Genomic DNA, 14,855 nt, shown 5'->3' with positions numbered 1-14,855 from the left:
AAAAAAAAAAAACAAGCCAATAACCACACTTCCCTCTTGTTTTTCCTGTACCTGTCTAGTAAATATGCAGCGACAGGTTATATAAAATGTTGTATCTCCGGAAACCCACTGAGCCTCAGGTGTTATCATTATATATAAATACAATCAGATGTACCAGTGGATGCTGGGAAGCCATGTTTTCCTGCTAAATGATATTTCAGGCCTGTCACCGGACACTTAATGAAGCTGGCATGAGGATCCTTCTGTTCTCCTCAGTGCTTGTCACCCCCATCTCCAGTTGCAGAAGAGAGGAAACCATTCAGCAACTGCACGAATGCTTACAAAACCATTCTCTCTGTGTGCTCCACACTGGAGCCTTAACCAGGTGCGGGGCCAACATCTTCAGCGTCTTTTGTTCTTAGTCCATCTCTCAGCTAATTTTAGGATACAGGAAAGTAAAATCTGAATGGATCACAAAATTTAACAAAATTTTGCAGGAGGCCCAGTTTCCCATAAAGTTGTCCGTAATGATCCCATAACTACTTCAGTCACAGGCCAAGACAGAGCCCTCAAAGTCTGGCAGACCAGAGTAAACTAGAAATCAAAGAGAGGACACAGGGAGCTGGTAAGATGGCTCAGTGGGCAAAGATGCTTCCATCCCTAGAGTCTACACGGTAGATGAACCTGAACGGCGATCCCATAGGTTCTGTCTTAGTCACTTTTCCTATCACTGATGAATTTCCTAACTTGTGAGTGGAAATTTTATTTTGGCTCAGAGCTTAAGAGTGCTGCGCGTGGCGGTGGGAGGAGCTTGAGGCAGAAGTGGTGGGAGGAGCTTGGGGTAGAAGTGGTGGGAGGAGCTTGGGGCAGAAGTGGTGGGAGGAGCTTGAGGCAGAAGTGGTGGGAGGAGCTTGAGGCAGAAGCAGCACAGTAGGCAGGGGTGCTGCTCCTCAGCTTGCTTTCTCTTTTTCACTCAGCCCCAAGAGCACAAGCACATTGTGTGGGCAGTCCAGGTCTAGGGTGGGTCTTCCCATCTCTGCTCACCTAGTTCACAGACAGGCCCAGAGATTTTCTTCCATGATGATTTAAAATCCCACCAAGTTGACACAACTAACTGCCAAAGGCTATATTTGAGCTCTAAGAACTCTTGAGGTGGTAACTGTATATTTAAAAAGTGACCTGCTATAGAATTTTCCCTTGTCAAAAATGTAGGGAAAGGCAGAAGAGCTCTCAGGAGCGTTCTAAGTCTTCTAGCCCCCACTGTCTCTTTGGGGATGAAGCACAATGAGAAATGCCAATGCATTGCTTGAGATCGTGTTGCTGTGATGGACAGGACCAGAGCCTGCCCATCTCTTACTGCTTTGCCATCTTCTCATCCCTACCCTGAATTCAGCAGCAAATACCTCCAGCTTCTTTCAGAGAACCCTTATGAACCTGTTTGAGTCTCACCCATCCTCCTGTATCCCACCTCTGGGTTGCCACAGTGATGGTCTAGCCAGGCTCCTACAGAGTCCCCTCTATGTGGCTGTTACTGATTCATCTTATATATAGATCTGAAACATCTCCCTCTCTGTCTGAATCTCCTGTGTCTTTGGTCCCTGAGAATAAGATTGTGTGTATAGAGAAATGGCATGAGGTGACTGCTCCCAGCCTGCTAGCTTCGAGGTGACAGTGGGACACTGCGAAAGCATACTTTCTCAGCAGAGAATCCTGATGTTCGCCAAGGAAGCTGCATGCCTGAGGAAGTGGGCTTCATGATCATCTTCTCATGAGAAACTGATTTTGTCTTAATTAAACTAAGCAACACTTAAAAGAGGTGGACTATTGACAGATTTCTCAGTCTACAAGGTTTGAATCACCCTGAGCCCAGGTAAACTATTGCTTGAGAAACAGAAGCTGTTGAGAGTTAGGAGCTGTGAAGAAAATTGCTGCTTCTACCTCAAGCTCCTCCTACCTTGACGCACAGCACTCTTGAACTCTGCCTCAAGCTCCTCCCACATGACGCACAGAACTCTGCCTCAAGCTCCTCCCACATGACACACAGCACTCTTGAACTCTGCTTCAAGCTCCTCCCAACATGACACAGCACTCTTGCCCATAAAAGATGCTGGAGAATTCAATAAAGTGTGCAGTGGTCGACAGTTGCTCTGAGTCCCCTGTGTCCTGATTGCTGCGACACTGTCCAGGGCCCCAGCGCGCTAGACGTTGACAGCCGTGCACACGTATTCGTTACAGTTGTGCTATGTATGGGATAAATCAGGTCATATGATTCCACCCTGTCCAGATGGATGAGTAAGGTCATGGGGGGTATGCATCAAGAATAAAATGATACTGTTCACAGGAAAATGGCTGAAACTAGAGATTGTCATGGTAAGCAAAATAAGCCAGATATACCGGGCTAGATATTTTCACTCATCTGTGGAATCCAGATTTTTCATTGAGTTGTATAGTAAAAAGAGGACTATTTGGGTAGAGAAAAGGAATAGTAAAGGCCATGACCAAAGAACTTTACATAGAGGTGTGGAAATGTCATAATGAAGCCCATTGTTTTAATATTAATATATGCTAATAGAATGTCTAAAACAATTAAAAAAGCAAAAACATACAAGACCTTGCTGAGGTTAGGAGGCCCAACCAAGTCATGTGCCTAATTCAGCTTGGGGGCCATCCAGCCCCTCCCCTTAAGCCTCTCATCTCCCTCAGACCCTAAGGCTCCCTGTTCATTTCCTTCCTGACTCCCCGGATAGCTCACATACTTCTGGTTACCTTCACATATCCCCAAGCACCTATTTGAAAGGGACACCCTACTCTATCATCATCCTTTTATACTTAATTTTTCTTCATATGAAGAAAATTGGCCCAGACATACTTAATCTTAGGTGGACTTGGACTTGTGTGTTCATCTGGCTTCCTGCGATCCTGGTGGTTTCTGTGTTTGCCCAGGTTTGCCAGTGGCTATACCTTTTTCTGTTTGCGAGCCAACGTTCCACTTATGAAAAGAAATAAGGACATTAATAAAGTAAGGAATAAAGACAGGCTTTATATTGGGGCTTCCTCTAAGCATGGGCTATAAAGGCCCAAGTGGTTGACTATTGCCTTGCCTTCCAGCCTAGCACTCAGGAGCTGTGGAGGAGGCAGGAGGGGGTCAGATTCTAGATCAGCTGGGCTGGGTAGGGAGTTCTACATCAGTCTGGTCTACAGTGTTAAGACCTTGTCTTGGGAACACAAATGGCATTTTATAGGTGGTCCATCTCCAGGGTTCTGGCCCTCCTGAAAAGCACCGCCTCCTGGCCTTTTGTGTCCCAGATCTCCATGAGTGCTGTGTGCCTCCCTCTCTCACGCCATTGTGTGGAGAGGAAACATCTTACATGTATAGAGGACTATTTCTTTACAAGATAGGACCTCTGAAGGCCAGGCTAGCCTGGAACTGCTGCCCCCCACACCCCTAACTCAGGCAGTGGTCCAGGGATCCCAGGTGTAACACCACCCTTGACTTCAAATTTGTCTTTTAAACTCTCAGAATTTAAACTCTCTTAAATCTTTAGAATTTAGGTTGGGCTCTTTATCAGAACCAATGTAGGTTATTCTCAGGCATGGAAAGGAAATTCCCGACCAGCATCAGCTTTTGTGATGGACAGTGCATGTGTAATGAAGTGTATGTGTGATATGCAGAATGTGTGTGATGAAGTATGTGTGTGTGTGATGTGTAGTGTTGTGTGAAGTGTGTATATGATAAAGTGTGTATGTGATGATGTGTGTGTGATATACAAGTGTGTGTGATGTACAGTGTGTGGGTGATATTCAGTATGTGTGTGATGAAGTATGTGTGGGTGTGTGATGTGCAATGCATGTATGGTGCAGTACATGTATGATATACAGTACACATGTGATGTGCAGTGTGAAGTGTGTCTGTGATATGCAGTGTGTGTAATGAAGTGCATGTGTGATGTACAGTATGTATATGATATGCTATATGAGTGTAATATTCAAGTGCATATGTGTTGTGCAGCGTATGTTATGTGTTGTATCTGTGAAATACATTGCATATGATATGCAGTGTGTGTGATGTGTTATGTGTGTGATATACATTGTATGTGATGTGTAGTATGTGTGATGTGCATACACTGTGTGTGATATGTAGTGTACATGTGATGTGCAGTATGTGTGAAGTGCAGTGAATGTGTAATGTGCAGTGAGTGTGATGTGCATGCAGTGTATGTGATGTGCAGTGCATTTGGTGTGTAACCTGTTTGATGTGCAGTGTGTATGATGTGCAGTGTGTGTATTGTACACATGTGATGTGCAGACCATGTGATTTAATAGAGAGCTGGGCTGGGGAGCGGCACTCTGCTGTTGAAGGGTTCGCACTCTGTGGGGCATTCCTTTTGAAATTTGGAAGACAATTGAGGACTAAGGATTTTAAAATCTTATTGGCTGGGATCAGGGGAGGAATCTTCGGGTGTGTCAGGCAAGGAGATGAAGTTCAACATGGCCAGGGCAGTGTAGCCAGGCAAACAGTGCTGATCCCACATTCCAAGCCAGGCTGGGAGCCCGGGGACTGGAAGCAGCTGAAGCTCAGGGAAGAGGCCAAGTCCCCCATCTCAGGGACGTAGATGTCTGCTCACAGATTGCTTGAGGTGACCCACTTGCCTTTCATAAGCCTCTGAGTCTGGGTTATTTCCTTGGATTTCAGGGTCAGCAAGCCTTCACCATTTGGCCGCAGCTGATCTGAGAAACTGGCAGTTGGAGGAGATTCCCCAGCAGGGCACACCATTACAGCTCCAGGCACTTCCTCCACAGCAGAGCGACTAGGGGAGGAGGAGGAGAATGAACAGGGCTGTATCCCTGCTGCAGTGTGCAAGCCAGGGGCCCTCTGCTCAAGCCTCATCCTGATTGAAAGAAGAGTGAGCCCCCCCCCCAATCATCTTCAGCAGCTCCCTAGCCCTCCATGGGAGGGGGGGTAATGACGTCCAATTTTGCACACTTCAGATCCATTAGTAGCAATTACCTTTCCCGAGGTGTTTTGAGTTAGTTTTAACATAGCATTCTTACAGTTGGCGGATAATGACAGTAATAATGTACACAACATTTTCAAGTCACTGTTTTTAGCCGCAATAACACCATTAGTGGGTCTATTTAACAGGCGTATTGCACACTAAAAGTTAAGGTGTTCCCGATTCCACCCCTTCCCCCCACAGAAACCGTCCACCATTCTGTTCAGTGGAGATTTCCTGCTCCAAAGTTGCAGAGAGATCTCTCCTTTCCGTAGCTTTTTCTCTGGGACCAGGAGGAGGGTGTAAATGGCCTGACTTCAAATTATGAATTGTTTAGCTATCTTTATTCAGATGTTGTTTTCCTGATGGGCAAGCAGTTCCAGAACCCAGCACTCATGGAAGTGGAAAATATATGTGTCTTGAAAGCTGATTTAGGCCATTGTTGAGAGATCCATGGGCCGTACAGGTGCCTTCAAGGCTTTTGAACTTCATGGGGAGAAAGCTTTCCGAGGTCTGTGCATCTCCTCTAGTCGGCTGAGCTGTGTGTGTTTCCGACTAACAAGCCTAGGATGGTGTTTGCGGAAGTTGGGATGAGAAATGCCCTCCATGGTCTCAGGCTTTTGATACTTTGTCCCCACTTGGTGGTGCTGTTCCTGAAGGTGTAGGAGGTGTGGCCTCGATGGAGGATTACGTCACTGGGGGCGGGCTTTGGGAGTAAAAAGCTCTCCTTCCGCGCTCAAGTTCACCAGGTGAGCCCTCAGCTTACTGCCTCTGCCACCGTGCCTGTTGCTCACTACCACGCCTCCCAGCCATGATGGATTTTAACCCTCTGGAACCATAAGCCCAAATGAACTCTTCCCTTCGGCAGGTTGCTTTTGGTCACAGTGTTTTATCACAGCAATGGAAAAGTCTTTTCTCTTTGTCCCGCCCACCCTTCCTTTTTGAAGCTGTGTCTGGCTACCTCAGAGAACTCTTTTCTCAAGGCCCGTGTCTGTCTTTGACATTTCCTTCTAGTCACTTCCTCCTACCCTACCTGTTGCTTGGATCATTCAGGGTGCAGTGTATGTCTTGCATGGTGTCTGTTTTGCAGTTAAACACTTTGTGTCATGTACCCCTACTTGAATTCACTCCTGATATCTTGACCTGGGACTTAAGATGCCTTCTAACGAGATTTTCTCTCTTTTCCCCATGTATATGGATGCAAATGCACATAAATATGTATGGGTGTTTTGTGCACATAGGTACGTGTGTGTGTGTGTGTGTGTGTGTGTGTGTGTATGTGTGTGTATGTGTGCAGGTGCATTTGAACATGTGTGTACATGGGTATGGAGGACCAAAGGTTGACATCAGTATTCTTCCTTCTTCTCTACCTTATTCATTAAGGCAGAGTCTCTCAGTTGAATACAGAGCTCAGCAGTGTGACCACCTGGGCTAGCCAGCTTGCTCTGGGGACCCCTCACCCCAGTCTTCTGAGTTCTGACCTGCGTTTAAGTGGATTCTGGTGAACTCTGGTCATGACACTTGCTTGTCATTTTAACCTCTCAGCCATAGGATCTCTCTTTAAAAAAATAAATAAATTAGGCTGGATGTGGTAGCACACACCTTTGATCCCACTATTTGGAAACAGGTAGTACTCTGTGAGGTCAAGTCCAATCTGGTCTATATAATTAGTTGCAGGCCATCCAGGACTACATAGTGAAACCTTGTCTCAAAACAAAACAAAACAAAACAAAAACAAAAACAAAAATAAAAACCAACAAAACCAGCATATTTAAAACTGATATATAGGAACATAAAATGCGCATATGTGTATGTGTGAGTATGTATATGTGTGTATATTTGTATGTATATCTGCATGTATGTGTGAATGTGTGTATGTGTATGTGTGAGTGTGTATGTGTATGAGTGTCTCTATATGTGTATCTGTCTATTTGTGTGTATGTGTGTATGTGTGTGTGACTGTGTATGTGTATGCATGTGTGTATATGTGGGTGTGACATAAAATTAGGGCCACACATTGAATTAAGGTTGCTTACAGGAATGTGAGTGCTGGGTCATTTGCTGGAATATACACACCTTACCAGTGACATCACTAAATATGTCTCTTCCCCTCTCTTTCAGCAACCATTAATTTGCCTATGGGGAACTAGGTGGGGCCTCAGGACCCTCCATTCATGATAGAGAGTTGAAAGACTCAGTCATGTGTGGGCATCACAGCTGCTGTGCGTTCAGGAGTGCAACAGCCAAGTCATGCTGGGATGAGAGCATTCGAAGTCCTTTCTCCTGGCTCTTAATTTCCCCCTCCTCTGCAATGTTCCCTTGGCCTTTCTGTGGGAGGTGATGTAGATGTCCCATTTAGAGGTGCGCACCCAACAACCACTCACACTCAGCACTTTGACCAGTTGTGAGTTGTAGTGGCCACTGACCGTTGCGAAGGGCACCTCCTCTGACTAAAGCCGACAGCAGCATAACTCTATGGGGATGAATATAAATAGGTAGAAGGCAGTTTGATGGGCCTATGGCTTCCTAGTCCATAGACTTTTTGATCAGGTTTGTGAAATCACGCATGGATTCGCTAGTGTGTAGCAGTCATGAAGCAGCTGGTTACTTTCATAACACTCTGCCACTATTGCACCAGTGGGTACCCCTTGCCAAGGGGGGAGGGGCCAGCAGCACAGCTTGCAGGATCCACACTGAGCTGACTCATATTCCCGTTGATGTCTCTTTCCCCCATGAAACTGCCTGGCATTTTCCGTCGGTGTGAAAGCCATGGACGGTAGCTGTTGGGGGCGGGGGCATGGGACTTACAGTTCAGTTTGAGCTCCATTTCTCTCTGTCTTGCAACTAAAAAACTATGTGGCATCTTTAGCAACAGGATCTTACCACCCAGCAAAACTTATTTTACCAACTCTTTTGACTGTAGAAACTTTGGAACATTTTTGTACTACATCGGCTTTTCTCAGTTAGCAGCCAGGGTGTGGGATGCAGGCCCAGCCACCGCTGCTCCTGCCATATGAATTGCCCCAAATGAAGTGCGAGGGATAATGTGACCTTCAGTCTGGTGCTTCTTGTGTTGAATAGCTCGAGATGGGTGCTGAGGGATAGGAAGGGTTTTTAAAAGACTCCACTCTGAGCGATACTCAAATTTAGTCAAGAGCTGGATGGAAGAGCCCAGGGCCTCCCGCTCAGCACCTTGCCCCCCGCCCCCCATGTGAGGAGCAAGAGCAGATCTTAAAATGTACAGTGTGTAATTGCTGTTTGAGGCCAACAATTCAGCCAGGATGCTCGGCAGAGTCAGAGAGCCCTTATGCTATTCTATACTTTCAATCACAATGATTTGAAATGACGAGATAACATGCTGGGCTGCTGAGGGGGGAAATGTGATTTTCTGTTTATTTTTCAAAGAACGTAATGACGATAATTTCCAACAACAATGAATCTTCATTCTACCCTGTGCAGCACCATGTATCTTTTTGGTAGAAGTTTAATCTCAGATGGGCTTTTCCAGCAGGCTCCTGATGGCAAGTTTGCCCACGGGTTTGATTTGGGCAGATAAGCCTGTTTGTTACCAGCTTAAGCAACCCTTATTTAAGAAGAGTCTTGGTTTGAGTGTAAAATGTCCTCTGCAGATTCGTGTCTTTGGACACTTAATCCCCAGCTTCTGGTTCCTTTGGGGCAGGAGGCATGGCTGCCTGAGGTCTGTCGTGAGGTTGAGCAGTTGGAGGTGAGTCCGAAGCTGAAGCCTGGCCCTGCTCCCAGCGCCTTCTCTGCTTCCTGATCCACCAAGATCCAGACAAGACATACGGAAAGTTCCTGCCCCTCTAGACAGAGCCGCTCCAGTCCCCATGACTTCTCACTGTGGTAGACTGAGTATGTCCTCCTCTCTCCCCTTAAGTTGTGACTGTCTGGTATTTTACCACATAAATGAGAAAGTGACGTCTACAAAAAGTCAGTTTCTTAGAGAACGATCACACATGTTACGAGAAAGCCAAGTGTTTTTTGAAGCACGGTATATTCTGGTGTATTGATCACAAACAGATACATGGGATGGGGCAGTTATTGAAAGGCATTATATTTTGTTAAGATTTACAAAATATAATCACCTCCCCCCCCCCAGTCCCCACCTCTCACCACACTTAACAGCCTTCCTCAAGCAAAGTCTCACCTAGTTCAGATTGGCCTTGAACTTGCTATGTAGCTGAAGATGACCTTGAACTTCTGATCTTCATGGTTCCACTTCTGAATGATAGGAGGAATTACACATTCCTCGATGCCTGGTTTTATGCAGTGCTTGGAGCTTACCCTAGGGTTCTAGGCATTTGAGGCATTCTACACCACCCCCTCTGCTAGTTCACTTAGAATAGGAAGCATTTGCTTAATTTACGCGTACTTGGATGTCCTCTTTTTCAGACCTTCGTCAGCATTCGAATGAAGAGGAGACAGACCTGGGCTGAAACCCTGACCCGCCTTGCACCTTTCTATCCCTGTGGTCTTGTGCTGATGAATTGTTCTTTACAACACATCCTTTAAACAGTTATGAGATCTAAACATGGTGACGAAAGCTCTGGGTCTGGTGTGTGGAGACTTAAGCTCTGGCCCTGCCATTCTGGCAGCTGCTGCAGCTGAACATCTTCCAGCATCGTGCAACAATGCTCCGACCTGTTTCTCGTTTTTTTTGTCTCCTTCCTCTGGCCCCGACTTACCTGCTCCGTTAAACACATGTCTTTTGGAGCAGTTCATTTCCCAGGGGAATGAAGTGCCACGATGCTAAAAGACAGTCTTGGTTCTCTTGTGCTGCTGTAACAAAATCCCTGCGATGGTGTAGCTTAAATGATGAAGATTTGCCTCTCACAATCTGGAAACTGGAAAGCCAAGCTCAGGATGATCTATTGTCCTGAGCTGTCTGTCTGTCTGTCTGTCTGTCTGTCTGTCTGTCTGTCTGTCACTGGCAGCTTCCTTTGAGTGTGTCTTTTCACAACAGAGGTATACAAAAGACTCTCTTATGGCTCTTTCAAGGACACCAGCTCTGGTGTGTCAGGACTTCGTTTAACCTGAATTATCTCCCTAAAGTCCCTGTATGTTCAGCTTGGGGGTCAGGAGCTTTACCATATGAGTTTGAATGGTGTGCAAATATGAAGTTTATGTTGGACATCGTAGCTTAGAAGTTCCATTCTTTTTGTCAGAATGAAGGGCAGACTTGGGTTTTGTAGCCTCAGAAGAGAACAGGTATTTCCCGTCATTTGTCACATGGAAGCCTAACCTGGTAGTAGAATCGGTGGACTCTGCTGTTGGTGGCTGTGGCCATGCGGCATCGGTGGCATGTGGGTGGAGGTGAGCATGTGGCATGCTCCGGGAGATTTAGATCTAAGAGTAAGGTACCACATCTCATGGGTCTCCATGGCTGGTTTTTACTGGGGTTCACTTCCCCCATGAAGGGCTGGAGGAGGGAACAGTCCCAAGCTGACATACACCCCTCTTCCCCCCTCCCCTAGTAGGGCCATCCCAGGGCTGCTGTCCAAGTCCTGGGACCCTCGTCTTAGGGGCTGCCTACCCTCTATCTGTGCTATGGGGGCTTCACAAGCTTGGGAAAGGAGTTCTTTCTGATGCCCACAGAGGACCCACTGGCTAGGAGGCACTTCTGTATGGGACTCCTGCAGTTCAACAGGCAAAGGTGTTTTTGTATTTAGGAGAGATTCCTCTCAGCATCTGAGGTCTGCTGACTGGGGCCCAGTCCTGGTTATCCTGCGGGAACTAACCCTTTCCTCGTCCTTGGGGCTGTGGAAGGCGAGCCTGACCTCCCTCTAGTAGGTGGATAGGATTTCGTGGTCATACTCGCCTCAAGGGGTTCCTGGCTTTTTTGAGTGTGGTGGGTGGAGCTGGGCATTCCAGCCCTCGCCCCAGTTTATCCTTTTGAGAATATAATCTATGCTCTGCTTGGATTTGGGTTATAACTCAGGTCTTGGTTTGCCTCCTTTGCAGGATTGTGGTAAATTTGCACCCATTCTGTGATGGTCATGGAAACTCCATTTTTTGCTAGGCATCAATCTTGGGACTCACTAGCTATTTGTCTCTGACTCCAGTCCTTGGGAGATAAGTTCCCAAAAACCCTGCCTCAGTGACCCCCACCCAAAACCGACCAGCCTTGACCAGCTATCTACTTGTTATCTGACTAGCGAGTCCTTTTTCCTTCTGTTAACTTTGCAGAGACCCAGAGACTGTTTTGAGTTGCCTTAATGGCTTAACTTCGAAGAACAGACCAGTCATTGCTTGCTTGAATAGATGTTGAAGGTCTTCTGGTGGTCTTCCGCTTTATCCCCATTCCGCTCCTTCACCACACGTCTGAGATTGGCCTTAAGTCCTGCTAGCAGCTGACCAATAAGTCCTCTAATTACAACTGGTTTGAATCTACCGCCTTTTCCCAGGGGTCACAAACTCTGTAACAACTCTATAAATGCCGAGTCTGGGGCTCTGTCCTGGGAGCATGGCTGGGCAAAAGGGGCAGGCAAGGCTCTGTGCTCACAGGGTTACGGCTAGCTAGGGGAAGCCATGCTGCTTCTGAAGTAAACGGCCAAGGGAGCTGACTATGGGTTGAGACCAATGTCAGATTAGAAGCAAGCATGGGCATGTTGTGGTCTTGAAGAGGCTGTGCGATCTGGGGATAGAGGGTGTGCTGGCTAGTTTTATGTCATCTTGACACATTAGAGTCATCAGAAACGAAGGAGCCTCAATTGAGAAACTGCCTTGTGCTGTAGGCAAGCCCACAGGGCGTTTTTTAAATTAGTGATTTGATGTGGGTGGTGCCATCCTTGCGATAGTGGGCCTGAGTTCTATAAGAAAGCAGGCAAAGGAAGCTGTGATGAGTAAGTCAGTAAGCAGCAGCCCTCCATGGCCCCTGCCTCCGGGTTCCTGTCCTGACTCCCTTCACTGATGGACTATGGTGTGGAAGAGTGAGTGAAATAAACCCTTTTCTCCCCAAGCTGCTTTTGGCCATGGCCTTTACTACCGTGACAGTCACCAAGACAGAGGATCTTGAGATGGAATGAGCAGAGAGTCATGTGCAGGCTGTGGGTAAGGCCCCCTGAGCTACATACACCCCAAACAGAAATTACAGTCACTGTCCTGACTGCTCTTACTAGCACCACTTCTCCCTGATTGTCTGTGCTGTGTGGTGTGTGAAATCGAGGAGAACACACTTCCAGGAAGCTGAAGGAACGATGGCTATGTTGTAGGTACCCGGCACTGCACACTTGGGGAACCCTGGCTCATAAGTGACTTCCGTGTCTCCTTCCTTCCATCTTGGATCTAGGCCTTCCCTCCAGGTGGTCCTGAGGGGCCTAGGTCTGTATCTTATATTGGGGCTGTCAGTGGAGGCCCTCTCTCTTCTGTTGAATCTGTTGTGGATCCCCAAGATTTAAAAACCGAGACCCTCCCTCTCCTTCAGTCCCCTTTCCACCGACTGAGTGTGGGGCAGTGCGGGGCAATGGCATCATGCTCCGTGAACTCTGGAGTCATCGCTTGTAGTGAGATACATCCCTCCTGACACAATGTTTTCTGAGCTTCCAGAACAACTGGCTGGGAGCTTGGTGACATGACAGGGTCCTGTCTCCACTGTCCCAGGTACGTTGTAAAGAAAGGGGAGCCTGGGCTAGCTTGGTGGAGGGGCCAGGACGAGCTGAGGTCTCCATCTTGCCTACAAGTCAGGGCCTTCCCTCTGGCCCAAGGGAATCCACTTATGACTCGATTACCCGGTAAATGAGGAGAGTGATTCAGTCAGGTGTATGTATCACGGAGAGAAGTAAAGATAATTAATATTCTGCATTGAATGCAGACTGTACCCACAGCACTTATCTCGTTTTCAATTAGCACAAATGTTACAGCGCTGCGGGCTTGTTAGGGTTTTACCATGGGCTGGGTAATTAATTTCCATGAGCCACATATCAGGCACCTGGTAACGCCGTTTATTAATAAATGTCACCCCAGGTATCGGTTTGTTAGAAGAGGTAAATAAACGGAATGTGCAGTTGTCTGCCCTGTGCAAATCTGTTTTCACACCTCGCTGGGTCTTCTCATGTGTTTGTTTATGCACTACCTCTACTACTGAGAATGCAGCTGCAAACAAAGGAAGTCCCGCCCATCATGCGGCCTTCAAGGGCTTCCTGTGCTTCCCCCCCTCGGGGACTTCAGGCTCTCATAAGATAATCTAAGGATGTCTTAGAGACCAGCCTTCCCAGGAGCTCCATGCTGAGGGATTGCATTGCTCCTGGGGAGCCAAACCACTGGGCCTCAGCTCTCCCTGAGTGACTCTTCAGGGAACAAGCGGTTGGACACGCCCCTTTTGGCTCTCCTGGCCAATCCCTTTGCCTGTAGCCCTTGATTGTCCTGACTCTCGCCACCTGCTCCACGCTGCTCCAGACTCTAACTTGAGGGAGAGAGCAGGACCTGAGGCTGGCCTCCTAAGCTGACATCTAAGAGTTTCGAGAAGGTTCCCATGTGCCCTCTTGGCCCATCTCAATTTTAGGCGATAGTGGGTTTGTTATTATGGTTGTTAAAAATCTGGTGTCTGTGAGAAGACAGCTCTGTGTGTAAAGTGCTTGCTGTGCAAACATGAGGACCCGAGTTTAATCTCTGTCCCATGCTTGTAACCCCAGCCCTGAGGAGGTTGAACCAGCAGCATCGTTGAGGCGCACTGGCCAGGCAGCCCAGCCTAATAGATGGGCTTCAGGTTCCAGGGAAGAGAGCTTGTCTCAAAAACAAAATGGTTGAATTCTGAAGAGTGATACCTGAGGGTGACTGAGTCCCTCAAGCATATACACACAGGTGCTTATAAAGATGGACACTACCCAGACACACACACACACACACACACACACACACACACACACACCTGTAGAGAGTGATGGGTGAAATGTCACCGTCACTCTTGGAAGTGTCACAAGCTTGCCATCCCCGGTAAATACTCTCCTCCTGTCCTTAATATGCTGTGACCTTGATAAGAAATCAGCACTGCTCACCTTGTCCTTTGGAGAGTCCCCTTGAGGGGCCTCTGGGAAGAAACTCTGTGGTCAGCTGAGTCGGCACTTCTTCCCGTGCCTGGCTTTTAGTCTCTACTCCCACCTGTCATTTCCCACTGGTAGGACTGCAGCTGTGAGTCCTGCATAGGAGAAACACCAATGTCATGGTGCAGGGGAGTGCTGTGTGTGTGTGTGGGGGGGTGTAATCACCCACCTGGACGATCTTTGTCGCACACTGTATGCACTAGACGTGAGTTTGGGGCTTTGGGTAAAATAGGCAAGCCCTGGTTGTAATGAGGTATACATTTACTGGAGCTAGGAGACAGAAATAAGTGGATATGCCAGGCAAGCTGAATGCCTGAAGACTAGGGAAAGAGGATCCAGTAGAAGAGGATTCTAGCTTTATTTTATTGTAAAGATTATTTACTACATATTTTTGTATATATGTTATTGTGTGTGTGGGTACTCCCAGAGGCCAGAAGTAGGATAGGTGTTGGATCCCCAGAGCTAGAGGTACAGGCAGCTGCCTGACACGGGGGCTGGGAACTGTACTCAGATCCTCTGGAAGAGCAGTGTCTTACTTTGCTAGGGTTTTATTACTGTGAACAGACACCATGACCACTGCAACTCTTAGAAAGGCAAACATTTAATGGGGCTGGCTTACAGTTTCAGAGGTTCAGTCCATTATCATCATGGTGGCAAGCATGGAAGTGTCCAGGAAGGCATGGCGCTGGAGAAGGAGCTGGGAGTTCTACATCTTGATCTGAAGGCATCAGAAGAAGACTGTAAGACTGGGCATAGCTTGAGTATGTATAACCTCAAAGCCCGCCCCACCATGACATACTTCCTCCAACAAGGCCACACCTCCTGA

The 14,855-nt window shown here is 47.4% G+C and overlaps 1 long non-coding RNA gene across 1 annotated transcript in view; it reads right to left on the bottom strand.

Annotated features, from left to right (window-relative positions):
* The window catches only part of LOC116068746, a 17,219-nt gene extending 2,527 nt beyond the window's left edge, over positions 1-14,692 (bottom strand). The window contains exons 1-2 of the long non-coding RNA XR_004109675.1: positions 14,649-14,692; positions 13,985-14,124 (exon numbers count right to left, since the gene is read on the bottom strand). This is a non-coding gene — a long non-coding RNA (uncharacterized LOC116068746). The remainder of the gene's footprint in view (positions 1-13,984; positions 14,125-14,648) is intronic.
* Positions 14,693-14,855: the final 163 nt, after the last annotated feature.

The sequence above is a fragment of the Mastomys coucha genome, unplaced genomic scaffold (genome assembly GCF_008632895.1).
Source record: "Mastomys coucha isolate ucsf_1 unplaced genomic scaffold, UCSF_Mcou_1 pScaffold1, whole genome shotgun sequence".
NCBI lineage: Eukaryota > Metazoa > Chordata > Mammalia > Rodentia > Muridae > Mastomys > Mastomys coucha.
This window is presented reverse-complemented; position numbering and strand designations above follow the sequence as displayed.